The sequence below is a fragment of the Danio rerio genome, chromosome 7 (assembly GCF_049306965.1).
Source record: "Danio rerio strain Tuebingen ecotype United States chromosome 7, GRCz12tu, whole genome shotgun sequence".
Taxonomy (NCBI): Eukaryota; Metazoa; Chordata; class Actinopteri; order Cypriniformes; family Danionidae; genus Danio; species Danio rerio.
Window position 1 is genome coordinate 7,904,503 of NC_133182.1, and position 21,286 is coordinate 7,925,788.

Sequence of the window (21,286 nt, forward strand, 5' to 3'; positions counted from 1 at the left end):
CACAATTCTGGCAGGATATTAAAAATGTGTGTAACATATTTTACTGATAATTACATTTACTGAAACATGACAAATGAACCTAATAGGGTCATGATCTGGAAGAAAAAAAAGGACTTTTTTTGGCATTATAAATGGTTTCAGCATTATTTTGAAAAATGCAAGACATAAATCTACAACCCTCCGTTTCTCCTGCGTGTGTGTTTGTTTGTACTTGGTCAGAAGCACATGCCCAAATGGCAACTCCCATTTTTATTCAAACGCTGCCCATTTTTCCTCCCCCTACACTCCCACCCAAACAAAGCTAGACACGCCCACTTTCCTGACTTTTTCCAAACTAGAGGTGTGAAAGCATCCTGCTGAAATGGGGGGTTTCATGGCCCTTTAAGACTAGATGACAAACAATTCACTCGTTTTGAATTCAGACTAAAGGGAAGTATTATTTATTGGGCCTAAATCCTGTACACAGCGATCTCACAACTCGACCTGCAATTAGAGGGATACAATGCAAGCATTAGCTCTACTGTAAAATATCTGGGTGTCATATTAGGGCCTACTCACACTTTGCCATCCGAACCGTGCCCAGGCCCATTTCCCGGATTGAGAAGTGTGAGTGCGCTGAATCGGGCTCAAGCACGGTTCACTTGGCCGGCCCTGGCCCGGTTGGAAGAGGTGTGCCTGAGCGCGGATCACTTAGGCTTTGGTGCTGTACGCTTGTGTGTGAGTGCAAAACGCGCCAAAGCCCGAAACTGAAAGCGATACGTGACTTTTAAGGGGTTGTTTCATATAGATTTATTAATCATTCTTACTGTTCAGTGAACGCAAACTGCCGTAGTTTATTAAAGACGAGAACTCCTCACAGCACGACAGCTGCGCGCATTCAGCAGACCTTCTCCTTCCTCCAGCACGAGAGCTTTATGATTGTTTATGAGCGCCAAAATTAGCGGATCTGTTCGGCGAAATATCTGACTGCATGTCACCGCATCCCTAAGGACTGTTTGGCGAAATATTTTACTGCATGTCACTGCATAACAAACAACTGAAACGATATAACTAGAGAAATCTCCACTGTGCTGCTGAGTGAGAGAGCGCTTCTCACTGAACAGCGCAGCAGCGATGACGTAAGCGTGCCGTGGCCCATTTGTGGTGTGAGCGCGGGCCGTCGGGGGAGACGGGAGGGGGGACAAGCGTGCTTTGGCCCGGTTCGAGGCAACTGTACCTAGTGTGAGTGCGGCCTTAGACAGCAATTGAACTTTTGAAAATCTTCCATGTTACAAAAACTGCCTTCTTTCTCAATGAAAGGCATGTCAGTGGGGTTAAGGAGATCCTCAAAGTATTCCTTCCTCCATCCGACAACATCCCCAGTCAAGGTCAACAGCTCCCCACTTTCACTGTAAACAGAATTTTTAATTTATTTGTATTGCAATAACGTGCACCTTTTGTAAAGCTGCTTTAAAAAGCTGCTTTGGAGGCTTAAGCAACTGATGTATTGTCAAAAGCCCCTGATCCTTTGGGAATTGATTGCACAAATAAAAAAAGGGTTGTATAACATTTATTTCTTCATCAAAGAACTTAAAATTACCACATCACGCGCATTTCACTTAATCCAGCGTTTGTGTCAGTATTTTAATGTTATCTGTTCAGCAGTACCCGTTTCTACCAGCAGGTGGGAGTGGCACTGTTGTCACCATAGAATGTAAAATATAGGTTGTCACCATAGACTGTAAAATATATGGACGTAGTATCCGTGACGTCACCCATAGGTTTCTAAAGAGCGCAAAAGAAGCCACAAGTGGGTTGGCGCAAGATGGCGACCTAGATGGTTGTGCTGGTTTGAGCTCTGAGCTATCTGGAGGAGTTTACATTGTTTGGACGAATATGTATCACTCAAATCAAGGTAGGGACTTTTAGAAGTAGTAACTCAGCTAATTTCGATGTTTAAACCCCAGTTATAGACTGAACTATACGCAGATTCAAGAGTTCAGTGCACGTGCAAACGCTGCAAAAATGCCAAAGAGTAAAGACTGAAAGTTGTTCTCTTCACTTTTCGAACCTTTTGGAGACCACGATTTGTCGTCAAATACACCATCAAGCAGTCCTCTCTCAAAAAAACTTTGTCAGGATGAATATGATCCTAAAGTGTCTATTGTTGACATACTGCGTGCTGTTAATTCCCTCAGTGATCGATTTGCGTCGATGGAACAACTTGCCCAGAATATGATTAAGATTGCTAATCTTTCAAAGGCTGTTGATTTTGTTGGAGAGGAGTTTAAATCGATGTCTACACGAGTTACGGCAAATGAAAATAAGGTCACGCAAATTCAGCAGGTGGTTCAAGTGGTTCAAAGCAAATGCGATCAAGCCGAGATCTACAGCAGAAGGTGGAACTTAAGAATCATCAATCTCAAAGAAACCGATGGAGAAAATATCAGAAGCAAAGTGCTGGAAATCCTTAAAGTTCTCACTCCAGACGAAGCAGATGACATCCGTTTTTATGTTGACACCATTCACAAAATTGGTCGTCTCGGAGCAGGTGGAAATCGCCCTCGACCGGTCAGAATTCAGTTTGCGCTTCGAGTGTACAGGGAGAAAGCCTGGAAAGCGGCTCGGGATCATCCCGCTCTTAAGGAAAGAGGTGTTCGTCTGATTAGGGACTTGGCGTTTGCAGAAAGACAACAGAGGAGGTTGCAATGGCCAAAAGTAAAAGAGGCAAGAGAACAGGGCAAGAGAGCTCACTTTCGTGGTGCAGATGCTTTTATTGATGGCAAAAAACTGTCCGTCAAGGAGTGTGAAGCTGAAAAGTAAACACTGACAGAAAACTACTATCTGGTCGCTGGCTCTTGTCAGTGTCAAAAGTTAACTTATTCGTTCAGTCTGATCGTCCGGGTAATGTGACTGTTCCAGTTTAATAACTGTTCAACACCGGCTGCTTTGGGAATTTATTTGTTTGAGGGTTCTTTATACATTTATACTAATTCTGACATCCAAATTTTAGTTTTATGCCTGATTTTATTTTCAGTAATTTTAAAATTGTTTCACTTAATGTTAGGGGTTTACGAGACAGCATTAAAAGAAAATCTATTTTTATTTTTGTTAGACATACTAACGCGAATATAATTTTCTTACAAGAGACACATTCATGTGAAAATGATGTTAGGTGGTGGCGATCTCAGTGGGGTGATCAAATTTTCTGTTGTCATGCTTCTCATCATTCAGCAGGTGTCGCTGTTCTGTTAAATAAGTTCAAAGGTGATGTGTTAGAATCGGTTAATTCACCAGAAGGGAGATGGATACTGATAACTGTTAAGTTGGATAATTCAGTTTTTATCTTAGTAAATGTTTACGGTTATAATTCATCAGTCCAAGCCAAAAATATGTCCACAGAGTTATCTAACGCTATTTTAGTTTTACAAAGAAAATATAAAGACGTTTTTTTGTTAATCGGAGGCGATTTTAATGATGTCCCAGATGACTTAATAGATCGCTTCCCCCCTCATTCTTCATCATCTTCAAAATTTAAACTTACAAATTTCTTGTCCTCTCATCTGTCTGTTGTGGATATTTGGAGATTTTAAAATTTTAGTGATAAATGTTACTCCTGGAGCAATTCCTCTAGATCGTTACAATCAAGGATTGACTTATGGTTGATCAATCCTGAATGTATTCAATATGTTACAGAAAATTCATATACTTATGCTCCCCTTACAGATCATAAAATGATTGTTCTATCTCTCTCTGGCTCTAAAATTAATAATAAAAGTCTGCGGGGATATTGGAAGTTAAATAATAATTTGCTGAATAATGAAAATTTTAATAAGCAGGTTAAAGGTATCGCACAACACATTTTTGCCAATAATCAAATGTCACATTCTAGCAAATGGGAATTATTTAAGTCTAAAGTTAGACAGTCAGCCATATATTTTAGTAAACAAGTTAAAAACAATAATTTGAATAAGGAACAGTCATTGATGAATGAGTTAAATATTTATTTAAAAAAAGATTATCTGACAGAGGATGAAAAAATTAGATCAGAAACTATAAAATCTGAAATTGACCAAATTTACGTTGATACTGCAAAAGGTGCTTTTATTTGTTCAAGAGCCAAATGGTTAAGCAAAAGGAGAAAAAAATACAAGTTACTTTTTTTCACTAGAAAAGCGGAATTATAAAAGGCAAATGATTTCCTCACTTAAAATTGATGATGTTATTACTTCAAATCCTAAGTTAACTTCAACGTATGTAGAGTCCTTTTATTCCCAATTATAAATCTGTATTTCAAAAGGATAAATGTTATAATTTTTTTGAATCTGTTAAATCTTCTGTCTCTCCTATTTCACCTCAATTTAAAGATACTTGCGAAGAAAATCTGAGTAAGCTTGAGATGGAAATAGCAATACGTTCAATGAAAAAAAATAAGTCTCCAGGTTCAGATGGTCTTTCAGTGGAGTTCTATCTGCATTTTTGGAATATAATTAAAAATCCTTTATTTGAAATGTAGAAGGAATCTATTGAGCTAAAGGAGTTACCAACCTCTTTGAAACAAGGATTAATAACCTTGCTTCCTAAACCTAATAAAGACCTTATGATTTTAGACAACTGGCGCCCAATAACACTACTTAATGTAGATTATAAATTATTATCTTTGATTTATGCAAAACGCTTAAAGGAAGGTCTAAATGAAATTATTAGTGAGTATCAAACTGGTTTTATGGCTGGGCGACACATAAGTTGGAATATTAGATTGATTCTGGATTTGTTAGATTATTCTAATTTGATTGAATCTGAAGCATTACTACTTTTTCTGGATTTTCATAAAGCTTTCGCAACTATTGAGCATCAATTTATGTTTATGGCATTAAAATATTTCGGTTTTGGGGACATGTTTATTTCTATTATGGAATTGTTTCATAGAGATATCAATAGCTCAATAAATTTATACCCAAATACTTCTAAAAGGTTCCCCATATGTAGAGGAGTCCGTTAAGGATGTCCTATTGCTGCTTTTTTATTTCTTCTTGTTGTAGAGTTCCGGTCTATTTATGTTTTAAAATCATCAGCAATTCAAGGTATTACCATATTTAATAAAGAAATAAGGATATCTCAACTTGCTGGTGATACCGTTCTTTTTCTAAAAGATAAAGATCAGTTACCTGCAGCTTTGCAATTAGTAAAGGATTTCTCTATTGCATCTGGATTAACTTTAAATGTGACAAAATGTGAAATTATATCACTAAAAAGTTTATGTAATATACCTGTTAAAAAGACGGTAAAATATTTAGGAAAAAGTATAACAAAAAGTTTATCAGAGAGACAAGATTTAAATTTTTCCCCTAAAATAAAAAAGCTCAAGGTATATTTAATAACTGGCTTCAAAGGGATTTATCTATTATTGGCAGAGTTTTGTTGACTAAAGTAGAAGGTGTGTCTAGATTTGTTTACCCGGCTCTATCCCTTTTTGTTCAAGATGCTATTTGTAAAAAAATTAATGATTTATTTATACAATTTGTTTGGAGAAACAGACATCATCATTTAAGAAAGGAAGTAATTAAGGGCCAAGAAAAGATGGGGGATTTAAACTTTTAGATTTTTTGGACTTAAATTATACTTTTAAAGTTAAATGGCTTAGGAATTGTTTCAAGAGTTCCCACTTAGATATGCTTGGCACTTATAGCAGGTTTGGCATGCTGTCCCGGGAGAGAACCCTGAGCTCGGAGATATTTGAGCCCAGGGCTCCCGCCCGGTCTAGAAGCATATCAGGAGAACCGAGATCAGGTAGGTCTCGATCGCCCCCCTTTAGAAGGGGAGAAAAAGGAGGAGATGGGGTCGAAGGGGGGATTCTTCCAAAACGAAGATAGTGCAATAAGGAGAAAGTGATCCATTTATATTAAGCTAGGATCATTCTGATTGGATTATTACTGATTACGGATGAGTGGCCAGCGGTGCACAATCATATCACGTGCTCCTCTCAAAATTAGTTTATGAAACTTCACTTATTGAAAGCAGATTCAATTTGGTTTTTTATACCATATAATATTTTCAAAAAGGTTGGAGGATTGCGTTTTTTACTAACATGTGATTACTCTGTTAAAAAACTACCGGTAACATTGTCCAATTTTTATCAACAAGCTCTTAGAGCATGGAAGTTGTGTTATGTGCACAATTTCTCACCCCATAAAGCAATTTTGTGGAATAATTCTCATATAACTGTTAATCGGAAATCTCTCTACCTACAAAATTGGACAGATAAAGGTATTTGTTTCTTATCTGACATTTTGGACCAATCAGCTAAATTACTTTCTTACAAAAATTTTATGGAAAGATGGTCATTCCCTATTAAATTTAAATAATATAACTATGTAACAAAAGCCATCCCCTCTGGTTTATTAATACTAACGAGAAGTCATATGTCTTCATATAGTATCAATATTAATAGAAATGATCCTGCTCTTTACTTAAATGGGGTAGACTTTTGTAGTAAAAAATGTAAAAACAAAGTTATTATATTAATATTTTTCAAAAATAGAGCATTACAACCTAGAGGAAAATTTTTTTGGAATGTATATTACAGGTTTTAGTTGCAATTTGACCCCCAAAGACGTTATTTTTTATTTTGTTTCAAACAATTTATCTGTGGAATTTTTATTGAATCTTTTAATTTTGTTAGGTAAATTTCATGTTCATAAATGCAGGTTAAATAACTCTAAACCTTGTTTAAAGGTTGCTATTGCAGACTTTCATTTGTATATAGAATCGCTCCAATATATTAAGAGCGAAAAATGTATAAATACAATTATTGTGGCAAAGGAGCTGAAGTTAATTGATTAGTACTCTTGCTGTTAATTGGTTAAGTTAAAATATTATCATTGTAAAGATCTCTGTTAAATTGTCTTTTTATTTGTTTAATTTATGTAATTTATTTTAATTTGTTATTAGTTACTTTTGTATTTTTTGGATGTCATGTTTAAATTGTATATTTGTTGTTCAATAAAAAAAAAAAAAAGAACGCACAAGTAGGCGCGGCCAACAGTCGCCATTTTGTTGAGAGGGTGCTCGCTGCAGAGCCATTTGAGGAGAGGTGAGCTCCAGAGAGGGGGAGCATGAGCTGTCGCTCCTCCTCCTGTAAGCTGTTTTAATGCGTACACCAACCCCACCCCTAACCCTACCCCCAGTGACATCACTCGTAGAAGAAGTGCAAAAAAGGTGGAGCTCAAGCTTAAGCTCCCCCTCTCTGGAGCTCACCTCTCCTCAAATGGCTCTGCAGCGAGCACCACTTGATTTTGTTCGCGCGTCATCACACCCACGGCGGGAAACCATACAAGGGCAAAGAGGCGGAGAGTGAGCGGAGCTACAGACGCAGGCTGCATTTTGCTTGGACCTGGTTTGACACACTTTACTTTGGGAGAAATGCTTAATACTTTATCACTTGTCACTCGTTTGTATTCTGACCACATGTGCTTGGTTGTACACTATATCAATAAAGTGTTTAGTCTTTTAAAAATACTGTAGTAATACATTGAACCACTAAACATTGTTCTTATGACGTTTCTCAACAGGAGGAAAACTCGAATTACATCCAAACACTTCAGATATAGTCCGTGTTAGTTAATGTAAGACTATTGATGAAATCCAGCATAACACTGTATGACAACGCTTCAGATGACTGTTCTAGAGCCTACAGCTAATCAATTCGTCAGATTCTGAAGTGCATTACAGCTTTAAATATAAATATAAACGATAAATGATCTTAAATAAAACAAATACATGCATAGAGATGGTATATAAGTATATAACTTTACTCACATGGGAAACGGAGGCCACGTGAATGTTTTGTGATCACAATTAAGTGCACTCAGCACCTAGGACCTAGCTGTCACTCAAGTGGCCACGCCCTTAATTATGCAAACTTAATATAACTGAATATAAAGGAAACGGATGAGTTATAAAAAAATTCACCCCCCTCACAGTTGTCATAAAGGGTAATATTAGCTGTATTAACCAAAATCTTTTTTTGTACCAGGCTGTAAACACCTTTTTTCTGCTGTAAAGTTGGCCATTCTAACAGTGGGCTCAATTGAAATTTGCTCTGTTTTGGAGCCAGGAGCGGCCAGGACTAGCGGAATTTCGGATGAATTGCAGTTTTAGTTACTTCCGTATTGGCTTCCTGAGAGAGAGCGGGAGGTTGCCGCTTGGTTGTCACATAGTGTTAAAAAAAACCCCGCCACTGCACGGTCAATCCCGCAACTGCATGGTCATCATTCATTCATTCATTTTCTTGTCGGCTTAGTCCCTTTATTAATCCGGGGTCGCCACAGCGGAATGAACCACCAACTTATCCAGCAAGTTTTTACACAGCGGATGCCCTTCCAGCCGCAACCCATCTCTGGGAAACATCCACACACACATTCACACACACACTCATACACTACAGACAATTTAGCCTACCCAATTCACCTGTACCGCATGTCTTTGGACTGTGTCTCGCTACGACCTTCTGTCTCGCTACGAACCAACTCGCTCCTTAAGATCTCAAAATTCAGGGCTTCTGGTAGTACCTAGAATAGCAAAATCAAGTAAAGGAGGTCGAGCCTTCTCTTTCATGGCTCCTACACTCTGGAATAGCCTTCCTGATAACGTCCGAGGCTCAGACACACTCTCCCTGTTCAAAACTAGATTAAAGACCTATCTGTTTAGTAAAGCATACACTCAATGCATCACCTAGCGGGTTCCACACTGGCTTCTGCATCTTGCTTATATACACTATGAACAGCAGCTACGCTAATTATTCTCTTTATTCTCTATTTTCACCTTGGGATACTCATCCCGAGGTCCTCAGATTAGGCGGAGTCACTGATTGGATCCAAGACCAGCGACGTGAAGATCCCAAGGATTCCATATCCGGGACCAGGCCATATCCTGAGCTGCTGCTGCGCTGATGGTCATGGGGAGTGGAGAACATGAGTCTGATTCCAGCGACGCTCCAGGGACAGACGAGTCTTCATTGAGGCCATCTTCCAGCCTCCACCACGGTGACTGAAGCTCTGCACAAGACTTTTGGCCAGCGGAGAAATTAAAATGGTCGTGCCCAACTGAGTCTGGCTCTCTCAAGGTTTTTTTTCTTCACTCCCATCAGGTGAAGTTTTTTTTCCCTCTCCGCTGTCGCCACTGCCTAGCATTGTTCAGGATTGGTAGAGCTACGCATCGATGAATTGGCTCTTCAGTGTTTGAACTCTCAGTAATGATTAAATCACACTGAACTGAGCTAAACTGAACTGAACTGAACTTAAACACTAAAACCTGAACCACACTGTTCCAGTTACTGAACCACACTGTTCCAGTTACTATGACCATTTATGTGAAGCTGCTTTGACACAATCTACATTGTAAAAGCGCTATACAAATAAAGCTGAATTGAATTGAATTGAATTGTGGGGGAAACCGGAGCACCCGGAGGAAACCCACACGAAGGCAGGGAGAACATGCAAACTCTACACAGAAACGAAAACTGAGCCAAGGTTCGAACCAGCGACCTTCTTGCTGTGAGGCGACAGCACTACCTACTGCGCCACTGCCTCGCCCTGGTCATCATTCATTCATTCATTTATTCATTATTTTGAGGAGCTGAAGCTGATGAGGTAATAGTACAACTGTTTCGCCAAACTGAATAGTTTTAACTAGTGATGAAGTTTAATATTTGTTTTTACAGTATAAAATGGGTGGTTTTAGTGAAATAAAACTACCAATTAATAAAATGTGCATCATATCAATGGAAATACATGCAAATTAGTCTAAAAAACGTACTAGCTTCCTAGATATGATACAGATATCTAGAAATATCCATCTAGATATGGTATAGCCAGTCACATCTGCTTCTGTAATAGTTAAATCACAGTGAGTTCATGCATCTTATTTTATAGCTATATTCTACTGCAAAATGCTATGTCAGTTAGCATCGGATTATAAATCGACTTTCTTATGGAAATACCTAAGATGACTGGAAGAACACATATAGACCATTTATTGTTGCTATCGTGTAAATGATCAGTTAAAGCCTTTTTATCTTTATTCAGATCTTATTTTCATTCAACTACAGCAAAGCTGCATGCCTTCTTTAGGGATTTCCTGGAATTTTCTACTACTTTTGTGAGGCATATATGGATTTTTTGCTCAATTAAGAATGAATCAGGCATTACATGCATTTAAAGTGCTACAAATCCCACATCAACCTATTTTGAGGAAATCTGAAAAAAAATAAAAATAAAAATCTCCCTCTAAAGAAATTTAAAGTAAACACATTTCTAGCACTTAGATCTTTATTTTAAATTTGTACTATTTTTGATACAATTGTTATTATATCAATAATAGTAGCCAATTGATTATTTATATTTTGCAAGGTATTGAATTTAGAAATTCCAGTATCTTGACGACATTACACCTTAGTGTAATGAACATGTTTGTAGTTTTTGTATCACATTGGATAACCATATACTCCTTAATATTTTCAGCATTTCAGGGGGTTCTTTGGAGATAAGCCCGTTATCCCTGCAACACTTAAAAAGGTGTGTCAATTTTACCATGAGACGGTGGAAGCAAAACACAATGTAACCCGGATAACCCAGGTTACTAGTTGGTAGTACACAGCAATAGAAAAAATAGAAATACCCTTATAAATATGAGAAAAAACACTGGGAGAATACTCGATTAAATAATATACATTAAAATTATTTATTTATATAAATAATTTATAAAAGAGTATTATACAGCATTCAAGGGAGTAGTGCTTTAGAATGACATCATCGTGCCTTCTGCTATAGCAGCAGAACAACTTTACAAACAATAACAAATCTCTCTTGTCTGTTAGTTTGTGTTTACTGTTGCTATGGTGATTCAGTGTTTGCAAGGGAGTGAGAGAAGTAAGTTGTTATTGTATTATCAGTAGAAAATTATTAGATTTATATCTTTTAATGTTCTAAATTCGTATTAACTGTGCAATTTTACCATTAATAAGATGCTGCAATGATTTATGTGTAACGAAATAAATATGTACCATGTTAATAGTTTATTATTAAATCCTGCTTTAATGGGAGTGCAGTTCCTGCTAGTTCGCCGGTGGCGCTATTGCGCACAGAGTCTGTGTATAGACTGCAGCAGAGTTAGGGAGAACTGCTGTGGGTGAGTCGGGTTTGTGTTAGCTCCACACTAAAATATAAAAATATAATTTTAATTATTGATTGGATGCAGCTTTAAAAGTCTATCACACTTTATATACATTTATTGATCGACAGAGTGGGTTTTCTTGTCATATTTGTTTGATTTTGATACTTTTAATCTCATCTTAATATTCTCCCCCATGTGCTTATACAGCAAGTGCTAATGGAGTTATAACGTTATGTGTTTTAGATGTGGATGCTAAGTTAAACCGTGTTGATCTCACTGTTACTGCTCTGTGTGCAGGTAATTTTCTATTATATTTTGTGTTAAGGTATTAAATGTGTTTATTCAGTGATATTAGTTAAGCATTTTCTGTATTTTTATATTTCTGTCTTTGTTTTATATAATAATAATATAAGCTTTTAGTATAGACTGCAGCAGAGTTAGGGAGAACTGCTGTGGATGTGGATGCTAAGTTAAACCGTGTTGATCTCACTGTTACTGCTCTGTGTGCAGGGCAAAATAAAATCCTCCTCATCCGAGTCCAGTGTGTGTGTATTGCTGAAGGGTGAATGAAGTGGGTTCGGGAGTGAAGTATAAAGGTCATATTGGTGCCGTGACTCAGGACTTCAATCAAGGTGGTCGAAGATCATCCAAACATCGAACCGGTGGGCAAGTCTTCATCCTTCACTGCACAAGCCAGCAGCTAAGCTTTTTATTAGTTAATCCAGGACTTTATATCAAGGACTTTAAACAACAAACGGAAAAAAAGCACTGATAGATGGACTATCTAACAAGTTTACACCAAAAAGTGGTCTGGTATTATTGAAATTTTATAGCACATCAATTTTATGATTTTTTTTACTTTCTTTTTCACACTGAATGCACTAATTAATTGCTTATGGAGCACGCAAAGTTGACTAAATCCCATTATGTGGGCACTCCTGTTGGTATTGGTCGAGGAAGAGGTTTATTAGCAACACCAATTCCCTTTCCGGACATTAGCCCTAGCCCTACTATGTGTGGTGTAAACAATAATGTTGGGTTAGAAGCGAATGTAATTCATTGTCAGGATTCTAATGTGGACCCTGTTTATGTGAATTATACTAGTTCTGACAGTGCCCAGCCAATTAACACCTCAACCCCAGTCTCTGCCAATGACATGATAAGTCAGATGGGTAACATAGTACAGCCAGTAGGTCAACAGTTAGCGGATAGCATACTTACACACTTGAATTTGCACAGTCAAACAGAAGGGGCATCAAGGCATACTCAAACTGATCATGGTAGTAAATATACACCTGAGTAAAAGTCCATGTTAAATGCTTCAAAGATCCAAGTAGTACGGCAAAGGGAAATTAGAGACCCTCCGACTTTCAGAGGCGACAAAACAGCCAAAGATGTTGTTAAAGTGGGAATGCTGTCAAGCAGTTTGGATATCAAATCAAATCCTGATGCAGTTTACACTATAATACAAAAGCATTTCAGTTGCCAACAGTATTCTCCTATTCCGTTATAAGATTTCTACACTACACTTCCAGAACCTCAGGAGGATCCCTTCGATTACTGGCTGCGTTTAAACCGTGCTGCTGATATCACAGTTGAGTGTCTAAAACAACAAGGAAAGGTGCTAGACAATCAATTAATCGAAGTCACTCGCATGTTCATTCGGAATTGTCCAAATTCAGAGCTTGCACTGACATGTCGCTCAAAAACCATCGACAAATGGACAGCTCATGAAGTGCGCTGATGAATAACTAATACTGATGAATAATAGTAGCAATGCACAGGCTACTAAGCAGTATGGAAAAGAAGCAACATGCCCAGAATTCCGGGTTTGAATGATTCACCATGCCTAGTGTGCAAAGACCCCTCACATTCTGCTTTTACTCACTGTAGAGATAACAGGCTGTGCTTTCTGTGCTTCTCATCTGGCCATGCCAGAAACAAGTGTCCAAAGGAAAGGAGAAATTCTACCTCAGTTAATCAGCAGGCAAACTAAATGATCTACGTGTGAGGGAGGATCACGTAGATCTTAAGAGTGAATCTCCCATAACTGATTTTGATGATGTAATGGATTATGAGTCTTTATGCCAAATGATCAGTGAAACATCTCCACATAAAACTGTTATATTTCAGGGGGTGCAGAAAGTTCTAAGAGTTGATAGTTTGTTCCACACGTCTGTTTCAGTTGAAAAAGATCTTATCCTTAAATCTTTAATCGATAGCGGATCAATGGCGTGTACTATTAGCGAGTCCACTGAAAAAAAGCTACTGGAAAGCAACCCAACAATTACCAGTCAGTCAGCACAAGACATTGTTATAGTTGGTTGTGGTGGTCACCATATTACCCCTACCGCAGTTTATGATCTCAAAGCTACAGTGTACGGCTGCCCCATGTTAATTCCTGCTATGGTTGTGCCTGGACAAACTGAAGAGATGATTTTGGGCACAAATGTCATAAAGGGCCTTTTGATGCATTTGAGAGAAACTAATGGCTACTGGAGGCTCATGTCTAAGTCAAATGACAATGAGAGTGATGAATGCTCTATGTTTTTATCTCTTCTCTCTAATACGGAAAGATGGAGAGGAGAATCCATACCAAACAAAGTTGGTACTGTAAAGTTACACAGGAGTGTTGTTTTAGAGCCACAGACTGAACATCTGGTTTGGGGTAAGCTGCCGCAGTCTACTGTCTTGTCAGTTGGCAGTACTGTTGTTGTAGAGCCGACAATGTTCAGATCAAGACCGAGAAACATACTGGTTGGGAGGATCATAACACCACTATGGGGAGATGGTTCTATCCCCTTAAAAGTCATCAACCCCACTAATTGCAGAATTGTGTTAAAGAGAAATGCAAAAATAGCTGATGTGTCACCTTGTATTGCCATTCAAGATTTACTGCTGCCAAGACAGATTCACTCAAATTTGTAGTGTACTGAAAAACCCTTACCGGTTAGGTCAGAGGATGAGATGAAGCAGGTCTTGAGTGACTTGAATCTTGGGGACCTTGATTTGGAGTCATGTGAAGTGTCAGCTCGCTGGAAAGACAATTTTTTGAGCATTATTGAGAAGTATGAGTCTGTTTTCTCTAGAGACAAAATGGATTGTGGAGAGGCAATAGGATTTGTCCATCGAATTAACCTCACTGATGAAAAGCCTTTTCGTTTTCCATACAGGCGTGTACCACCAAGCCAGTATGCCAAACTGAGAACAGCATTAAACGAAATGGAGGAAAAAGGAATAATTCGCAAGTCGCATAGCGACTATGCGTCCCCACTCGTACTCGTTTGGAAAAAAAATAGCGATCTCAGGATCTGCACTGACTTTAGGTGGTTAAATGCGAGGACTGTTAGAGATGCCTACCCGTTACCTCATCAGTCTGATGTGTTGGCTGCTTTGGGTGGAAACTCATTCTTCTCAACAATGGATCTCACCTCGGGGTATTATAATGTTCCACTGGAAGAAGGACACAAAAAGTACACTGCTTTCGCTTCCCCATTTGGACTTCACAAGTATAATAGGCTTCCTCAGGGTCTCTCTAATAGCCCTGCCACTTTTATGAGAATGATGATGTCAGTCTTTGGAGATGAGAATTTCAGCAGTGTTCTCTGTTACCTTGATGATTTGATGGTGTTTGCCCCTTCCGAGTCTGTGGCCCTTCAACGTCTTGAAATGGTTCTCTCACGGTTGTCCCATCACAATCTGAAACTGGCTCCAAAGAAATGTTGTTTTCTGAGACGCTCTGTTAAATTCCTTGGACACATCATTAGTGAGGAAGGAATTAAGACTGACCCAGGGAAAGTCGAGGCAATAAACATGATTCAAGCTTCTGATTTAATGGAACCTGATGGAAAAACACCCTGTCAAAAAAAAATCAGATCCTTTCTCGGAATGGTGTTATATTATCAACATTTCATTGAAGGATGTTCGGCAAAAGCTAAGCCTCTATTCAAGTTGACATCAGGCACAGTCAAACAGACTCCTGTAATGAAAGGACGCAGACCAAAAAAGAAAGTTACTTACCTCAAACTTTCCCCAGCCGACTGGACAGCGGAATGTGAAGAGGCTTTACAGACTCTGAAAGTAGACTTGACAAAAAATGTGACATTGGCTCACCCAGATTTTGACCAACCTTTTATCTTGGCTGTCGATGCATCTTTTGATGGTGTTGGAGCTGTATTGTCGCAAGTTTTGCCAGGTGAGGATATTGCCAGACCCATAGCCTTCGCTAGCCAAACTTTATCTCGCTCGCAAATGAACTATCCAACCCACAGATTGGAGTTCTTTGCTTTAAAGTGGGCAATCACAGAGAAATTTAGCCACTGGTTGAGAGGAAGACACTTTACGGCATGGACTGACAATAATCCTCTAACATATATTTTAACTAAACCACGACTTGATGCATGTGAGCAAAGGTGGGTGGCAAAACTTGCTTCTTACAGCTTTGATCTAAAGTATGTCCCAGGAACAAAAAATGTTGTTGCGGATGCTCTGAGCCGTGAGCCATTTGTTGAGTCTTGCATAGGACACCGCCTCATTACTGAACCATACTTATCTCTCTTGAAGGATGTCAGTGGTGTTGTTGATAATTCAGTCCAAGATGCTTTCAAGTGCGTAAATAACCATCAATCTGTAAAGAAAGTTGGTGAAAATTCATGTGACTCTACCAGTGATGAATCCTTGCATTCAGGATCTTTTGGAAGTCAGGAAGTTTCTGCTGTACTAGCAGCACATTCGACTGGTGGTTTGAGTGAAGTGATGGGGGCAGTTCCTCCTCTCTTTCAATCACAACAGGATAGTCCTCCTTTGCTACACAGTACCATCATTAGTGAGCAGGGGCAGGATACCACTTTGCATCGGATTCTCTATTATATTGAGCGACGTCGAAAACCATCTAAGAAAGAAAAAGCAAAGGAGACTAAAAGTGTTAGACAACTGCTAAAACATCATGACAAACTGGCTATTTGTAATGGAGTGCTTTATAAGGAGAAAAGAGATCCAAAACTAAACAAGAAATTGTACCTTGTTGTTGTACCTGCTTCATTGAAGGCTCAAGTTCTTCATGGAATCCATGATGCAGCAGGACATCAAGGGCGTAGTAGATCACTATCACTGGCAAGACAACGGTTCTTTTGGATCGGAATGAAAAAAGATATTGATGATTATGTGAAGACCTGTCATCGATGTGTAGTTGGTAAAACCTCAGAACCCATTGCTTGTGCTCCATTGGAAAGTATCCGAACATCTGAACCCTTGGAACTAGTCTGCATTGACTTCTGGTCGGCAGAGCTCAGAGATGGGAAATGCGTGGATGTGCTAATAGTGACTGATCATTTTACAAAAATGGCCCATGCGTTCCCATGTCAGAATCAGTCGGCCAAGCAAGTTGCGAAGAGGCTCTGGAATGACTTCTTTCTGGTTTATGGATTCCCCAAAAGAATTCACTCTGACCAAGGGGCTAATTTCGAGAGTAAACTAATCAAGGAACTATTGACCATGGCAGGTGTAGACAAGTCACACACTACACCATACCACCCCATGGGTAATGGCATTGCAGAAAGGTTCAATAGAACACTTGGAAGTATGATTAGGACATTGCCTCCTAAAACAAAGTCAAAATGGCCACAAATACTACAGCAACTTACCTTCTGTTATAACTGCACAGAACATGAGACAACGGGTTTTGCACCATTCTTTCTCATGTTTGGCAGAGTTCCTCGTCTCCCAATTGATGTTTTATTTCAGAATGTGCTTCTTAATGAGGATGTTGTGGATTACAAGGACTTTGTGTCCACACTGAGAAGTGACTTGCGAGAAGCAGCTCGTATAGCTCAGATGCACACTCTGAAAGAAACGGACAGACATGGCAGACTTTACAACAGGAAGGTGAAGGGTTGCCCATTAGCTGTTGGGGATAGAGTGTTGGTTGCAAACAGAGGTGAAAAAGGAAGAAGAAAAGTTGCTGACAAATGGGAGTCATCTCCATATGAAGTCATAACGGTGTATCCTAATATCAACGTTTACAGAATTCGGGAAATCAGCTCTGACAAAGTGAGGGTAGTTCATAGAAATCTGCTGTTACCTGTGAACTTTCTTCCAGTTGATGAACCCCAAGAACAGGATGCACAGGAGGATGACAGGAATGATGAAATTGTTGCCTGTGGAGAGGAATCTGATATTGATGGCAGAACGGCAAACTGGATATTGAGTAATCCAGAGGATTTTGTTGAGGACGTTGATCAATCAATGGATGCAAACTTAACCAATGTGTCGGACTGTTCTCTAGATATGTTGGACTCTGCAAGCCTTGATGCTGGGAATTTGAATGAAAATGATGTTGAAGAGATAAATACTGTTGAAAGGAGTGATGCAACTGTGACAGGTGATGTTGACTTACCTGAAGAAGGAGGTCAAAATCTCTGTAATTTGACTGAAAGAGAGCAGTTCACAAAGGCCACTGAGGAACTTGTGGTGTGCACTCAACCTAAGTGCTTGGACTCAGCAGTAGCTCAAACCAGAGTTGGTAGAATCATTAAGCCTCCTAAAAGACTAATTTGTGAAATGAATGAACAACACATGGACAGTTCTGACTCTACTGTGAGTTCTTTTGTTTATTTAGTTAAAAGCTTTTTCACATAGAATTGATACAAAATTTTTTTTTTAAAGGAACAAAGGAGAAACAGGTTGAAACAGATTTAGGGATCTAGCAAGGAGTTAGTATATGATGAAATATTTGAGGTGTAACAGGCATCTCTTTAGTCTGCTATAAGATTGGGGTTAGGCGCCTCCCTTATCTTATCGTACTCCTCATAGGAGAACATATTGATTGACAGAATCATACTCCATATGTTTTTCCCCTTCTTCCTTTATTGATTGAATATGTGAAGTAGATGTCCCATGTATTGAATTTTTTTTCTTTTCTTTTCTTCAATGTTAGTTTGTTTGGTTGACATACATATCCCCATTAAGCAGGATTTAAGGGGGGTGTATGTAACGAAATAAATATGTACCATGTTAATAGTTTATTATTAAATCCTGCTTTAATGGGAGTGCAGTTCCTGCTAGTTCGCCGGTGGCGCTATTGCGCACAGAGTCTGTGTATAGACTGCAGCAGAGTTAGGGAGTTGCTGTGGGTGAGTCGGGTTTGTGTTAGCTCCACACTAAAATATAAAAATATCATTTAAATTATTGATTGAATGCAGCTTTAAAAGTCTATCACACTTTATATACATTTATTGATCGACAGAGTGGGTTTTCTTGTCATATTTGTTTGATTTTGATACTTTTAATCTCATCTTGATATTTTCCCCCATGTGCTTATACAGCAAGCGCTAATGGAGTTATATGTGTTTTAGATGTGGATGCTAAGTTAAACCGTGTTGATCTCACTGTTACTGCTCTGTGTGCAGGTAATTTTCTATTATATTTTGTGTTAAGGTATTAAATGTGTTTATTCAGTGATATTAGTTAAGCATTTTCTGTATTTTTATATTTCTGTCTTTGTTTTATATAATAATAATATAAGCTTTCAGTATAGACTGCAGCAGAGTTAGGGAGAACTGCTGTGGATGTGGATGCTAAGTTAAACCGTGTTGATCTCACTGTTACTGCTCTGTGTGCAGGGCAAAATAAAATCCTCCTCATCCGAGTCCAGTGTGTGTGTATTGCTGAAGGGTGAATGAAGTGGGTTCGGGAGTGAAGTATAAAGGTCACATATGTAATATATTTTTGATTAAGGATTGAGAGAAAAAGCGTCATTTGTATATGAGAGTGAAATCTGCACACGAGTGCCACCTGGAGTTTTCCTGGGTTTTCGCTTTGATTTTGAGTGATTTCCTTGGTGAGTTTGTGTTTATTTTTGTTTTCATTTTAACATGATTTCAAGTAGTGTCAAAAATGTGGTATTTGAGGAATGTTATGATCAATGTGTGTATATATGTTGAGTAAATGTGCATATGAAGAGTGTACATATGAGATTTATTGTTAAAGACATTCTATTAATTGATATTTGCCTTGTGTTTTGCAAGGCTGGGTTTTTTGTGTGTGTCGAAGCATCTGTGATGAGTCCCTAATTCACGTTGGACTCGAGGAGAAACTTACAGCGAGCCACCCACGGAACCGACTCTCCTGTTAGAATGTGTGTTTGTGCCACCGGACTGGTAGGAGAGTTCTTTTGATTGTTTGGAGAAACGAGACTCGGACTCATCGCGACCTTCCGGTTTTCCTTCTTACTTTTCCTAAAATCCTCAACGGAAAACCTTTACTGGAACTGAGCTAAGAGAATCAACAGTTCTCTTTTACGAAATCCTTGGTATTGAACTGTGAACGGCAAACGGTGGAACGAATCATCTAAAAGCGAAACAAATCTTTTGGACAGCAAACCGAATCTTTTGAGTAGCGAACAATTCATTTGAACAGAGTAACGATCTTTTGAACAGGAAGGTGATTCATTTGAACTGTGTATTGATTCTTTGAACAGAGAGGTGATTTATTTCAGCAGATTAATGATTTATTGAGTTAAAAGTGTGAATATTGAATTATAGCCTGCATTTGAGTAGAGTTGGTATATTTATTATTGATTTATTGATTTATTTTCTTTTATTTATTACATTTGAGAATACAGAGTATTTTTTAATCACAATTTATTGCCTTCTTTACTTTGTTTTATACAAAGGCTAACACAGTGTTGTAGCTTTCTAAGATTTTTATTTTCATTTTGTACAAGTGTTTGAAATTTCTCAACTGTCTTGATCACAACTTTGTTTTAACTGTATATTGACTTCACGTTCATCTGTGTAAAGAAAAAAAGAGAAAATTATTTACTTTTCATTATTATAATTTATAATCGAACCTATATATACATAAATACTTATGCTTATTGGACAGAAATTCACAAACTTATAACATATTTCTAATTATATAAACTATATTGAAGGAAAAAACTGACTGTGTCTGATTATTCACTCACCTGCTGTGCTGCTTTTCTCTCTCCAGTAGCCGTTCTTTCTCTTCTGACTAATTGGCCCACATTGAAAAATACGCTATCGCGACAAATCAATCGTACTTGCTACAATCTTGGCGAGCCAGCCAGGAGCGAGAAAGCAGCAGCTTTTGAGGTGAATAATTATTGAAATATGCATATATAGTGAAAATATAACATTACAATGGATGTCATAGAACGAGAAGACGTTAAAATAGAAAATGCAGTGATTATTAGTGGTTTAACCCTAACTGAAACAGATGAAGTCGTAGAATCCTACCTTTTGAGATTTGGTTCTATACTGCAAAACTTTCTGATTGATGATCCGCAATCTGTATTTCATCATAATGCAGTTGTTGAGTTTTCACACAACTCCGCCATTTGCAACATTGAGCCTCAATTGCCTTTGACTATCGTAAGCCTTACTGATATGAGCGTTATATTCCGCATACACAAATTGAGTACTGCTTACAGCACCGCCACATCTAGCGACACAGCAAAGCAACTGAAGTCACTAGAGGATAAAAATGTAGAATCCCAACAAGATATCATTAAGCAAAATTCAATGAAAATGAATGGAGTGACACATTTGGATGATGCATCACACAGAGAAGATTGTGGACTTGAAATTTTAAAATCCAGCACAAAAGTCTTGACAAGTGTAACTAACACCCCTCAGCAAACTGGAAGTTTCAAGCCATCTGCTCTAAAAATTGATAATAACAACCCAGCCAAGGTGAACATGAGTACTACATTGCCCCATAGTTTAACAGAAGCCAATTCTGTATCTGTGAGAATTCCTATATCCTCTATGCACCCCCCAGACATTTAGAGAGTAATTATGGAACATGTTGTGAAGATGAGTGAAACAGTGCCCCAACACAGTGCTTCTTTCCGCTTAAAAGCCTTTTCTGGAAGGATGCCTCGTCCAGGTAATGAGCCTGACTTCGACACATGGCGGACAAGCGTTGACTATTTGTTGAATGAGTTATCCCTTTCTGAGTCACATAAAATGCAAAAAATTCTAGACAGCCTGTTACCGCCTGCTTCAGATGTCATTAAGCATGTGAGCCCCACTGCTCCAGCATCAGAGTGTCTGAGGTTACTAGAGTCTGTTTACGGTTCAGTGGAAGATGGAGATGAATTATTAGCAAAGTT

General features: G+C 38.4%; 1 long non-coding RNA gene across 1 annotated transcript; it reads left to right on the forward strand.

Moving 5' to 3' along the window:
• The first annotated feature begins 10,878 nt into the window (after positions 1-10,878).
• Positions 10,879-20,084, forward strand: LOC141375290 (uncharacterized). Its single transcript, XR_012383092.1, has 4 exons — positions 10,879-10,907; positions 18,886-18,988; positions 19,176-19,483; positions 19,526-20,084. It is a non-coding gene; the product is annotated as an uncharacterized lncRNA (long non-coding RNA).
• The last annotated feature ends 1,202 nt before the right edge of the window (positions 20,085-21,286 follow it).